Below are 14,470 nucleotides of genomic sequence, written 5' to 3'. Positions count from 1 at the left end.
TGCCCTGAAAGAAAGGTGGCAGGACGCCTGGAGGAAATACGTAACGCGGTGTTCTCTGGTGGGGGCAGAGGGTGAGGAGACACCGCCATGTGTCCCTGTTTTGCCCAGCCCCTCCGTGGCTGCTGAAGTCGGGTCAGGGTCTGTCTGCACACATCTGGGGCACCACAAGTCCTGGCACAGTGGTGCCAAAAGGAACCCCTTAAGCAGATGACACTTTTTGCACCTGCAAGTCTCCTTTAATTAAGTTTTCAAGTGTTAAAACAAAAAAGAACCCATTAAGAAATTCCTGACAACTTATATTTTTAAAATTAAAAAAATCGAGTTTGAAAGGTACACTCTAACGTGCTAGACTAAGAACAGAGATTTGCGTAGTTCTGCAAGCTGACAATATTTTCACGTGCATTATCTTAATGCTCATGACTCTTGTAAGGTGTGTGTGTGTACATAAATATACACGTTCTGTTATGCAGTTAAACAATTTCTTGGATCTTGATATTTTGGAAGAACTGGTGCTCACCTAGTGGGTTGTGTTTAGATTAACACGTCTCAAGGTGGTTTCTATCCCCTAAGACTGTTCTTCCCAGCAACTTAATACATTAGTTTAATGTTGCTGAGAAAATTTGCTATTTTGGTAATTTTCTGCGTCCAACCAGAGACTGAGTTGTTACTCTAGTGAATAACTTCTGGGCTCTTAAAATCTATCTACAAACCATCAAGTTGAGAGCGGAAGGCTTCGGAACCCGTCACCAAGCTCTTAATGCTCTAACTCTTTGCCGTCCCCATTCTTTTTATTTTTATTAGCTGCATTTGCATTTTTTCTTCTTCTCCTTCCCTCTTCCCCCCACACCCTCTCTTTTGTCCATCCATGGCTGGAGACAGCTGACATATCTATCCGGATCAATGTGCGTACAAAGAGCACTTTCTCAATCAACAGAACCTCCTTGAATTATTCAAAGTCGCTCTTGTCTCGAGTTTCCCATCCTTTTTTCTCTGACGGTGTTAGCTGGAATGGGGCACTCGATGGCACTCCCAGTATCATTCGACCAGGAAGGAGGACGGTCAGGCTTCTATGGAAGCAGTTATTCTTCCAGATGATGAGAAAATAGGTAATGCTACGTTTGAATTATTATATCAATAATTCTTATGTCAGTGTGAATAGTAGGGCCCCTAACACAAAATAGTCGAATTCCTTGCGATTGGCAGAAGTGCAGTAAAAAAGATGTGAAGCTGGGGAGAGACTGAGGTTCCAGGGTGGCCACCTGCCATCTGGGTCGAGGCTGTTCATGGACCACTTTAGCAGGTGGCTAGACTGGGCCTGGGAGAATCTGTCACCTGCAGATTATAGAGAATGTTCTGAGTCTTCTTTCTTCTTCTTTTTTTTTACGCTTAGGGTGACCCGCTACCTTGCCTTCTTCCCAAATCTTTAAGCTTAAAGCTTTAAAGGAGATAGAAACCAAGAGAGGATTTCTTCAGGTGTAGACAGACCAGAGAAACCCAGCCGGAAGCAGCGGCTGTGGCCCAAGGCATCTGACATTAGGGAACAAGTCTGATAAAGTCAGAATGGCAGTAAGATCCCACGGCAGCCAGGTGGGAAAGGCGGCCCATGGCATGTGCTGTGGTCTAGGGCATCTGGGTGTCTGTATCCATGGAGCCATATGGCTTCCCCAAGACAGAGCATAATCCCAGAGGGAGGAGCCTGGGGGGAAATGTGAGTCGTCCAGGCCCAACACTGAGTCTGCCCACCTTGCCAGATAACAGGGAAGTTAGGCAGAAAGCCAATAGTAAACTGGGCTGCTCTGTAAGCTGATGCTGGTCCCAAGCAGGGACCGTGCTCCGACCAAGGCTGCTGGAAAGGGCGCCTACACACTTGCCTTCCACAGGCCCCTTAGGCCCCCACTGACCCTTGGCCTCAGCTGCATCTGGAGACACAAAGGTTTTTAGAAGAAACTCCCAGATGTTTCTATGAACCAGAGTGCCCCCCAAAGCCGTGTGGGGTAAGAAGTAACTGGCTGGGTCCTCACCTCCTTGTGTAGGATGGTCAGCCCAGGATGGCCACAGACAGGACAGTGCCCTTCAAAACCACAGCTGCGCTCCCAACCATGGTCTGGGGTGGTCTGTGGAACCCGGACGCCTGCCTACACGTTGCAGTTAACACCACCCTGGGTCAGGAGAATGCCGGGGAACAGAATGAGATGAAAAAGTGACATTAGGCAGCATCCCTAATCTCAAACGTATCAGCTTTGTCACTGTTGTCTTTTCGGGAATAGAGAGAACTAGTTTCTATCCCTCTGACTGGGGTCCACAGGTGGCGTCACCTGCTGCCTCCTCCATCCAAGCTCCACCTAGACACAGAGTTAAGCCTTTCAAGGAGCTGAAGCAGTAGGTTCCACTTGGGCCATGTCACCTGGAAATATTTATTTGTACACAAAGCAGCCTGGGGATGTGCTATGAGGGAGGACATTCACCCCAGCTCCACAAAAAGATAGGATGGAGTGTACTTCTGGGGCTAGGGTGGTTTTTCCTGGCGTAGCTGGGTTGCTCCTGCCTGGTGTGAAGCAGGCTGGTGGATACAGGGTGATGTTAGAGGCTGAGAAGGAGCTACCTTCTCCAGTAGCATTTCCCCTAGCCCCAAAGCATGGTGGTGGTTCTGGTCACCCCTTTACACTGTTCTAAATGTCACTGTTATCACTTCTAATCTCTCGGATCCCAAGAGATACCACTGCTGTGTGCCAGGCACTGTGCAAGGCCTGGCACTTGACGTTCTGTATGTTTGAATGCCCCCAATAACACTGTGAGTTTGCTGTCATTATAACAACCATTTTAAGGCCAGAAAAGTGGACATTCAGGGAGGTGGAGTGACTTGCCCACAAGCCAATAGCTAAGAAGTTGTAGAAGTAGGATTTGAAGCCAAATCTCCATTTTTTCAAAGTGTATACACTTTCCAGGTTTTCTTTCCTTTAACCTAACTTCAGCAGATCAAAGGAAAGAAAGGGTCACAGGGCACCCTCTTATCTGTGCCCACCCCTCACTGCCATGCCCTGCCTGACCCTGCCATCTGCATGCAGAAAGTCCAGGCTCCTGCTGAGCTATTGCTCTGTCTCTCTCAGTCCTACAATCCCAATTCTGCCAACAGCCACTGAGCTCAGAAGAAGACCCTTATCCCCGGGGGAGATCACAGTTCTGGCTGACACCCAGGCTGCAGTAACGGGAGACCCCAAACAGAAGACACAGCTAATTCACACCCAGCCTCCTGGCCCATGGAAACTTTGAGATAATAAATGCCTGTTGTTTTTAAGACAGGAAGCTTGTGGTAACTTGCTATGAAGCAATAGAAAACAAATACAGGTTTCAACTGTTGAGGCAATTCTAATTGATTAGTGATAGCAGCACTGTATTGGAAGGGATCCCGAGGCTGGGCCTGGCCTTCTTGGGCGAGAACAATATGGAGAGAACTGTGGTTGATTGGCAATGTCTGCCTGGGTATGGAAATGGGAAGTAGCGGCATGCGTGTCTCCTGCTGCCATTCAAGGTCTCTTGGTGTGTTTGAGGAAAAAAAACGGTAATTTACTTATTTTTCTCAATGACAGTATAGCCCCAGGGAGCAGCAATGTCAGAGGAGACGCTGACCTGTGAGGAAAGCCTCAGAGAAAGAAGTCACCAAAGACAGATTTTAGCAATTGCCAAGCAGTGTCTAAGGACACCCTCGCAGGATGGTGTTTGCAGTGAGACGCTTCTCCCTTGACCCTTCCCCTCCTCAGTGTCTTCACTCTTTTCCACTTCCCACTGCCTCTAATTCTCTGCCTTGAAACACATGCAAACAAATACAAACAAACAACGTCACTTGAAAACAGTTACTATTTCAGACTCATGCAGACTCCAATACAGCAGGGCTCTTGACTGTCCTGGAGGAATGTCAGAATCCTTCCTCTTTTGCCGCAGAGGTCAGGACTAGCCTGCTTAATGTTAAGCTTGGATTAAACATTGATTAACACGACATTGTTTCATATTAAAACCATACAGAAATCGTATTGCAGTACCCAGATGGTAGTCTCATAGTTTAAGTAAAATCTCTATAATGAAATAGGTGACTCTCCCCTTAAGTTCTTGTTCTTAGAGGGTAAGATAACTCCCCATCAGTAGGCAGCACCACGGATCACACTGCCTTCTTCCTCAGTGACATCCTACAGCAGAGGTGTTGTCCTTAATCTGTGGGGCCATGACTATTTTCCTATAGACACAGAATGAGGTGTCACACAACTAGACCTTGAACTCAAGGTAGGCACAACAGAAAGAAGCAGATCAATATAAAGGTGAAGACTCAGAAAATTACTAATGGATTCATCAATTACATTAAAGAAGTATTTTGCTGGGTGCAATTCCTGGTATGTGGCCTGTCATTTGGAATCCAACCAGCCCAGCGTGGCCTCCTAAGCTCGTAGACTGTGACTATTTATGGTGTTTACTATTTATGTTCTTAAATCACTCATTTATCTTAATTGAACTGTCTTCAGCAGAGGCTTGTAACACATAAGAAGGACTCACCTACATACGACTAGCCTTAAATAACGCCGGGAGACGGGCTCTAGTGGGAGCACCACCAGCCCTTCACCCGGGCTTAATGGCCCACAGCAGTCACGCTTTGCAACGGAGCATACGTTGGTTCTTCCAGTATTTAAACTTTAAGGCATTACCTGCCAATATTTAAAGTGGAGAGCTTTCATTTAGAAATTACCATGTTGTTGTTGTCATTGTCATTTGCTTTTCTTGCAAAGTTGAGGACCGTGGCAAACTGCTGGACACTCATTTCTCATGAAAACAATCTGATAGCATCGCATGGCGGGTGCTCTCCTGTGGCCGGACAAGGCTTTCCCAGCTACCACAGTCTCTCCTACTCCCCGTCGCATCCCAGACAGAGGCCAAATGTCAATTATAATTTATCGTCATGGTTTCACTGTTGTTTTTCTCATGACAGAGATAAGAGGAAAGTGGGCTATTCCTTACCACCATGAAAACCGCCCTTTCACTCATTTACCTCAGGGACCTGGTGCCTCCAAGGATTTGACTTTGCTGACATCTGAGGTAAATACACCTTTCCAGCAACACACACACACACACACACACACACACACACACGCACACACGGACGCACACACTATGTTACTTATTGGTGGGTAACAGTTGTTACGCGTGCTTGGAGTGCTTTTATTTTCTCAGATTACGTTCTCACTAAAATCTCCCTTTGGTTAGAGTTCCCTTCTACTCAAGGGGAACCTCTGTGTGAGTCTGATAATTTAAGAGACATAGGACTGGGTCCCTTTAAAGAGAACGTGACCCCCTAAGCCCAGAGCTTCTCCAGTTCTAGCTCCAGAACTGATTCCTGTGGACCCAGACATTGCATCTCCCCCTGTAACAAACCAAAGTTTGAATTCCCACAACTCCTTGACTAGTACAAAAACTTATTTGTATTTCTCGTCCAGGGAGAATGAAAAGAGGCCCTCTCTTGCTTGCTACTTGAAACACAGTATATTTAGTTACCTCTAATTAAGAGAGAACTATAGGAGGGAGAGAGAAGGAGAGAGAAAAGTGGATGAAAAGGAAGGCAAGACGGTTGGAAGAGGGACCGTGGGGGAGTGCAGGGGGCTTGGAGCGGATGTGCAGGAGGGCACACAGGAGGGTGTGGGCGGCTGGGGAAGGAGGGCAGGGCGGGGGAGTGGGCACACGCGGCACTCATGACACTCACGGTTGAGCTGCCTCCTCCGGATCCTGTCCCTCCATGGCCTGTTTCTGATCCAGTGTAATCGCGAAGGTAACACCATGGTCCCAGAGTGGGTCTAAGACCTTCTCATGACAAGTGAACAAAGGCTCCCAGCAATACAGGAAGTCGAGGCCAGATGTATAAAAGTTAAAAAGAAAACAACCTTCTTCTCTCTCTCTCTTTTTTTTATATCCCAGGCTTCTGTTGGCTTCTTTTATCTTGTAACTTTCTTTTCCTTCCCTTCCCTGAGCTCCCAACCTGCCCGAAGGCAGCTGCAGGCTGGGCAGCCTCCCGTGCCATGTTTTATGCATGAAGATGATGGGGCGGTAATTTATCCTGTGTCTGCCCCACGTCACAGGATCTGTGGGGTGGTGGGGGGGAAGGTGTATCTGTCTGCACTGAAGAATGGCCTGAAACGAGAACCCGCTCTGCAGGCAGGATTGAAGATGGGAGTGGCTGCCAGGAACATGGGGCAGGTAGGCTGGGGCTGAAATCAGGGCAGCAATCCTCACATTCTAGGGAACATGATTTATTTACTGCTGGGTCCCTAGCACCCAGGATAATGCCTGGCACAGGGTAGATGAACAATACATGTCTGTGGAATAAATGAATGGTTCAGTAAAAACCACATGGTCCTTTACATGTTCACCTGCTCAGTTCCCTGTCTTCACATATGCTTATTTCAACCTTCTCACCCATCCCATTGTCCACACTTTTCTCTCCACCCACCCATTCATGCTTCGCAATCTCATCTGTGAAGCTTTCCTGAACCCACACTGGTGCACCTGCACCCCTCACACTCGTCTGGCCCGTTCCTGGATGGTCCTATTTTATCAGAGCTTTTGTTTGTTTTAATGTGCACGTCCAAATAGTGAGTAAGCTTTTTGGTGGCAGCAACGGTGCATTCCTCTCCCCGGGCTGCTGCGTATAGTGGTTTGCACAGGTGGCATCAAGGGATGACTGGGGTAGCTTTAGTCTACCTCCCCAAACTTCCATCAGCCCCCTCCTCAGACCACCCCAAATAAGTATACAGCCTAATGAAATTCATGGTATTGGCTCAGTACATATGGCCTTTAGGTTCTGCACCTTCCCAAGCGGACGGCTGTCTTGAAGCCCCTCGTGTAGCCTTTCTAGAGCTGTGCCTGCGAGAGGAAGCTCCGTCTATTGATTGCTTACTTGGTTCCAAGCTCTTCCCTCTGCAATGTCAGATCGCTCCAGGCACCGAGCAGTTATCAATCAGGCCTTAGGAATTGTCTTGCCAAGTGGTTGAAGCTGGAAAACGTGAGGCTCAAGTTACCAAATTTAGCCCAAGATAATCCATAACTTTGCTGAAGGCAGAGAAGCTCTGTCATCTATTTTTGTGTCTCTCATGGTGCCACAGCACTGGAGGAAACTGCGAGGATGAGGGGCCATGCTCCCTCTGTCACCTACTTTCACTATTCGGCTCTTGAAAGGCAATGCCTGCAATGAACTTGGCCTTCTTTCTTCCTCACTAAACCACGTATCTCCCCAAGCCTCAGTTGCATGAGTCACTGCTCTTCTGATGCACCTAATTCACAGGAGCCAACGAGAGACAGTGGGGGAGGGGGCGGAAAGTACAGTCAGGTCTAAAATGAGAGGCAGCTGAAAAGGGCGTGTTTCCTCTTCTATCATGAATTTAAATACAAATCTCGCCAGTTCACTCACTACGATCATGGAGAGACTCCAGGGTGGGGGATGGGACGAGAAGCAGAGCACACGCCGCCATCTTCTCTTCTTGTTCTTTTCCATAAGATTGGAGATGCTCAGACCCCTGGCTCATATTTTCTGGTTCCCTTTTCCGACTTTTCGAGCTGCATCTTTTCTTCTATCAAGTACACACTCCTAAATGCCTGGAATAAATTGTGGCGTGTTATTCTCCCGAGGAGCATTTTCATCTGTGTTAAGTGTAGAATACTTTTCTTTGGGCCCATGTTGCTATTAAATTTTCGTAAGCTGCAGAATTTCATGGCATAACACAGATTCTGCTAGGAGCAATGTGTTAGAAAGAATATGAGAAGAAGCATAATTATGTGATTCTTTCTTTCAACTCATTTTCAATAAATGGAAGCTAGATGTTTGATTTAGGAGAAAGAGCACCAGCAGGTCAGTTTCTACTTTAAAACCATCCTGAGGAGAAACAGACCTTCCACTACTCAGAGGAGAATGGAAACCGCTGAGCTCAGACACACTGTGCTACTTTTAAAGAAAGGCATTAAGGAAAACTTAGTATTATTCTAAAATAAAAGCCCTCAAACAACGGGGTGAAAATGACAGCACAGAGCCTGACTGAGTCCTTTCCTGTCACAAACACACTTTTTTTGTTATTTCTTGGAAACTGGAGTGGGGTTGGGAACCAGGTTCTAGTTGTCTGTCTGTCTGCCTGGCTGTCTGTCTATCCACATTGATCGAACACTTACAAAGAGATAGGCTTTATGTTGCTTCAAGTTGATATATGTCTTTATTTAATTTTCCCCATATTTTTAATTATAAGTAGTTATTATTAATCCCATTCTACAGATAAGAAAGTTGGAGGCTAAAGAGTAGTTACTCTAAATAGTAATTATGTAATACATAGAGAACTTAACATGCATTAATCGTTGTCATGGTAATCCTGTGCCCATTTTGCAGAGGCACAGAGAGGTTCAGTAATTTGCCAAGGCCATATACCCAGGAAGTGGCTAACTGAATTCAGATCATTTGTCTCTCTGTTTAACCACAACATATATTAACTCTTCAAATTAAGTAATTAAAAGTCACTGTGGTGTAACTGTACATGGCGCTCTGCATATCCAGTGCTTTTTAAATTTGGCAACACCATTCTGTTTTTGAAAGACGTAGCGTGTACTCTTGGCAAAGACAATTACTGAATAAGAAAAAATTAGAACTCTTGACAACTATTAGAGAATTATCTTAGACAACATCATGTCCCAAACTCTCATTTTAGAGAAAATGAAACAGAGAGGTTAGGGGGCACGTCCAAGTATGGGGGCACATGTACAGGAGGTAGACCAGGGCCGAGTTTAGCCCTCCCCATCCCAAACCTCAAGTTCTTTCCACTGCTGTTCGGATCTGAATTCACGGGAGTTTCTAGGCCCTACAACAGTTTTGGAGGCGGGTTTGTAAAAGAGAGAGAATTTTGAGCTGGACTATAAAAAAGTAGCAATGAGGCTGAAGAGAGAGAACGGTGCCTGCATTTTATCTGCTTTCTTCTCGTCAGACACAGCACAACACTGCTCTCACTCCCGCCTCCTTCTGCCTATCAGACTGGCTTCTGCACAGCTCTTCCCACCTTGGCGAGCCCCACCTTCCACCCTGTGGCTCCTGCCAGAGACATAGCGATCCTCTTCCTTGCCAGCAGCTGACCCAGTGGATTCTACTTCCTGGTTACATCTCAGATCTTCTCTCTAGCTATCCCTCAGTCTCAGTCCTGGCCCCAGACACCATCATCTGTCACCTGAACTGCCACAAAGTCTAATCTGGGCCCCTGAGCTGCCTTCCTGGCCTGTGGACAGCACGTGGCTCTGGAGTTAAACCAGAGGACTGAATCTGACTGTACCCTTTCAAGCCGTGTGACCCTGGATAATTTACTAAACCACTTGAGACCTGAGTGTCCTTCACCTTGGATGAGAACAACTCCAGTTGCACCTCACAGGCTTGGGGTAAGGATCTGATGATTCACCTGTATGTAAACAGGGCCTGATGCATAGCCAGCACTTAATAACTATTAGCTATGAATCCGCTTATATACTCCTTTCTCTTTCTGTGGATTGGTTTTCTTTGCTTCTTTGGGCCTATGGCCAAGCCTGGCCACCCCATAATGGCGACCTCACTCTTAAGTCCATTCCATCTCTGTCCAGGCCAACAGCCAGACTGAATATGATTCTCAGTTTTTGAACCAAACTCTCAGGAGAAGTTCTCCCTGCTGGTTTGTGGCCAGGGAGGCAAATGGACTCAGCCGTGTAAGGTTGGACTGCGAGTGGTGGGGGTGGGGGTGGAGGGATGGGGGTGGCGGTGATGGTGGTAGTTCTCAAAGAAAGAGTGGTCGGTTAATCCTCCCAAAGCTGTGAGCCCAGCACCTCTGCATTTTGTAGTCTGTGTGGTGAGTCTTTGAGAAGCTCTGTGGCACCCATCCTGACACCTCACGTCTTTTTACCACGTCTGTGAGTGCCTTCCCTACGGCCCCTCTGTAAGCTGTTGCTATAACTACCCTCCATCTACTGAGTCATTGTGCTCACTAGTGTGGAGCCAGATGGCCTGCGGTTTATGTCTTTCTGCCCTCCAGGTGGCCCATAACCAGGACTGCCAACTGCCAGTGAAGGGGTTTGAGAGCCCAGCGCCCTTGCCCTAACTGGGGACACACCAGAGCTCCTTGGGTTCAGGCCAAGGGGGACTTTGCCTGAGATGGCACTGGCCTGGGCTTTCCCCTTTTCTGTCCAGCTTCCCTGCTTCCTGGCTGCCATGAGAGCATTTCCTTAATAAGCCATTTACATGTAAGTCCTGCTCGCAGGGTCTGTTGCTGGAGCTCAATTTAAAGCAATCCCACAGATCAAAAAATTAAGCTGAACTAATTCGTGAGCCATTAATGAATGTAATTGATGTCCACGGGAAAGGGATTCTTTCTACGCTCTGAGAGTTGATTTGATGCTTGCCCTGCATTCTTCGGTGGGTCCTACCCGGTGAGAATGGCTGTTGGGAGTCCAGTCACTTGGCTCTCAGAAAACGATCTTCTCTCAAAGCAAACAAAGAGGGCAGCCATTCTTATTAAAAGGAGAAGGATGGTCTGGTATGTGAGCTGACCTTTGAGCCCCGCTCCCTCTGCCAGCTGGGAGAGCAGTTTTAACTTTCGGAAAAATAGCCTCTTCCTGCCAAGTCTGGCTGCCTGTCTGAACGCTAAACATGGAAGGCCAGTAAATGGAGGCAGGATGCAAGATGACATTTCTAGGACAAGCTGCCACCTTAGCTGATTCTCACATAGTAATACTCATTGCAGGAGTGGTGCCCGCTGATTATGAGGACAAGCATGCTGAAGGAATTTCAGTGAGAAATGTTCTCGCATGGAGGGATCACCCAGTGCTGGCTGTGTCCTCAGGCCTGACACCAGCAGAGGTGCTCCTTTGGGCCGAGAGGGTCAGGCCTTGAAGTTGGGCCACTCTCAATGACAAGAGATGAGACAGTCACTGGTGGAGTGGAATTTAAGTGTCTCTAGTTCCTAACCCTACTTCAAAGCATTTCAGCCACTAGCTTCATACCGATGACTGAAATTCTATCATACAAATGTATCTCTGAGCTGAAAACATGTCTATTATTAAAATGTAAACATTTCAAGAGCAATAACACATTTCCTTGTTGCATTAACCAGGAGTTTTTGGGTTGCAAGTGACAGAACTTAACTTGAAATGACATAAGCATAAAGCAGGATTTAATTGGCTCCATAATTAGGGTAGACTGGCTTCAAGCACAGCTAGATCAGGTGCCAAAATAATGTCATCAGAAATCTTTTTTCCAGTTTGTCAGTTTTGCCTTTCTCTGTGTTGGCTTTACTCTTATATGGCCTCCAGCATCTCCCCACTTTCTTAGCAACCCCAGGGGACAATGTGCTTCAGCCCTGTCATCCCAGCCCAAACTTCAGGACTGCTTCTCATTGGCTCAAATGAAGTCATGTGGCCTCCAAGAACCAATCACTGTGACTCCAATTGATGAGGCCTAGACACATGCCAAAGGTTGGGCTAGCGAAGAGGGAGTGGAAGGGGTTGGTGCAGCCAAGAAAATTTCAAGTGCTCTTACCAATAGAAGAGAGAACGGGTAACAGGAAGGGCAAACCAACCCCTGTCCACCACACTGACTATCTGTTTCATGCCTCCATGGTGATAACTAGCAGAGAGCAGCTCCCCCACAAGATGAGGCGGAGCAGAGCTTGCAAAGATAAATCCAGAGGAGGGCACCATGTTGAGAAACCCAGTGGGGGCGGGGTGCTGCGTGAGGCCTCCTGGAGGACCTGAGGGACAGCTCAGGGACTCTGGGATTTTAATAGTACATTCTTAGAGGCTGAGAACATCTCAAGATTGTGTGAAAAGTGGCAGTAGAATTCCAGGTACTTCGACAGGTACTGGGCAGGGGGCTGGCATTGCAGCTCACAATTCATACCAATGGGCTTCTTCTGACTTGTAAGCTCAGCCTCATTTAACAGAAGTGAAATAATCTATTAAGATTTCTATGTCATAGTCCAAAGATCCTTTGTCATGCTTCATGTGATGCCTAGCAGGGATAACTGATAAAGCTAAGAAGGGCATCACGTTTTATTTGCTGGACTGTCCCATCATCTTTATTTTCCCATGAAAGGATAATAATATGACTAGTAGGCAGCTCAGATTCACCGAGCATCATCTTATGACAATCCCATGAGGTCTGGCCTAGTGTTTCACTCAGCAGAGGAGTTCCTCGTGCTTGGAGAAAGGTGGTGTGGTTCACCAGCCAGTGAGTGGTTGTCCCAGGACAGAGAACCCCAGTCACGAGACTCCAGAGTCTACATCCTTAATTCGCAGGCCTCCACTGAGAGTCTGAAACTAGGAAGAGTTGGGGGAGTATGGAAGGAGAACTACAAAGAGAAAGGATTGAAGTTTAAAGCAATAAGCATTAAGGAGCAGGGGAAAAATCCAGGTGTATAAGACATGGCTGCTGACAGTCTGTAAATGGGGCCAGGAGCCAACACCTTATGAGAATAGGCTGCCTCTCTCTTTGCTAAACATGACACCACTGTGGGTAAGGTTGTTACATAATTTTCTGAACCAAGATCTTTTGAGAGTGACAGGCCACTCTAAGTAATTATACCAGGACGACTGTAAAGTCAAGACTGGTCTGGTAAACCAGAACACAGGGTCACCCCCGACCAGTGCTTCCAACACTTGAGTGTGGCTTTATCCTAACAGCAGTGACGAGCATGCTTGGATTCATCCACAGCCCCTCGGCCCCTCCACCCACCATCCTTGTAGCCCTGTGTTCCACCCACCAGCATTTATCTCCAGACATAATACAGAGACAAAAGACTCAGTTTAAATAATTAATTAATTATTTAAATAAATTAAGCCGAGAGTAAACTAAACAAGACAGTACAGCAGAGTGGCTAACAACTTCACCTTGAGGTTTGCATCTCAGCTGTGTGACCTTGGGCAAGATTTCCTGGGGGCTCTCATTCCTGAGCTGTAAAACAGGATGAGAGCACACACAGTGTGAGCTTTCACTCTGTCCCAGGTGCCTGGCCAAGCACTCCATGTGTATTATTCAGCTCTATCACCATTACAACCTTTGAGGCAGGTACCATTATTATTTCCACCTTGCAGACCAGGGCACTGAAGCCCAGTGAGGCCCAGTAACTTACTCCAGGTCACACAATTAATAAACACCTATCTTACATGAGTTGTTTTTGATGATTAAAGGAGATGACGGCTATTAAAATCTTAGCATATGGACTGAAAACCAATAGAAAGCCCTGAATAAAAGGTAGTCTATAATGATGATAAATTAATATTCAGCATTATTATCTTACATTAGTAATTTGGAAGACTAATCTGGGTCATATTCTAACCCATATACGTCAGGAAGATCCTCTGAATACAAACCTCTAAATATTCCTTAATATCCTAAGAGAACATCATTGTTGACATTACCTGTCTCGGAGAGCCTCAAGAATGTGAAACATCCAGGCAGTTTTTGCTGCAGCTGGGAAAAGGAAATATCCACGTGTATTCTTAAACCCAGACAGTTATTGGGGGGAAAAAAAAAGAGAGAGAGAAAAGAAAAGAAAAAAGGAAAAAGAAAAGAAAGAAAGAAAAGAAAACAAAGTGTCCTCAGTGAGAGTAGGAATCCAACATGGGGTAGGGAGGGGGAGAGAACAGTTGTTTAGAATTTGCCTCAGTTCCTCCAAAGCTGATGCTGTGTGCTGGGAAGCGTTCCCCCGCCCCCCCCCCCCACCCCCAAGCTGCTCACCTGTCTCCAGAAAAGCTTTTAGCATTACAGAGGACAGGTCCTATGGGCAAACATGGAACACTCTATATGCTGGCCTCCAATCCTTGCCAATGTCCTGGGGCCACAGGAAATCATTTTAATCACTTCCCTCAATCCCTGGGTTGTGCCCAGACAGAGCTCACAAGTGATGTACTTAGCCACTGAGAGGTGCCACTGGTCTTGAGAGTCCCTCTACCAGAGGTCTCATGAGGAGTCAGGACTAGGGCCATATGCAGGAAGACTCAGGTTCAACTTTCTGGATCCAAATGGATGAGTGACCTTGGTCAAGTTGGTTAATTAGCTCTTTGAACCTCGGTTTCCAAATCGTTGGTAAGATAGGAATAACGAAACCTTCCTCGTGTCTTAAAAGAAGCAATATATGATGTATGCTTACCAGAGTGTCTGACGCATAGTAGAGTTATACAAATAAATGTTACTTATTGTTGCTAATAAGTATTAATTGAAAATGTCACCGTGTTAGGCAGTGTAACCATAGAAGGAAGCAAGAGCTGCTCTCCCCGCACCTGATCTATCCCAGCTGGGATCCAGAATCTCATCCTGATGAGCAGGCAGATCCCCCTAAAGAGGCCATTTCATCTACCATTAATCACAGGTGTTTCAAATCACAAGGCTATAAAACCAGCACAGGAGTTGAGATCGACTATATCCACACTCTGGAATAAGAGTTGCGTA

This window comes from Pteropus alecto, unplaced genomic scaffold (assembly GCF_000325575.1).
Source record: "Pteropus alecto unplaced genomic scaffold, ASM32557v1 scaffold106, whole genome shotgun sequence".
In the NCBI taxonomy this organism is placed as follows: Eukaryota; Metazoa; Chordata; class Mammalia; order Chiroptera; family Pteropodidae; genus Pteropus; species Pteropus alecto.
Note: the sequence above shows the minus strand (reverse complement) of the source record.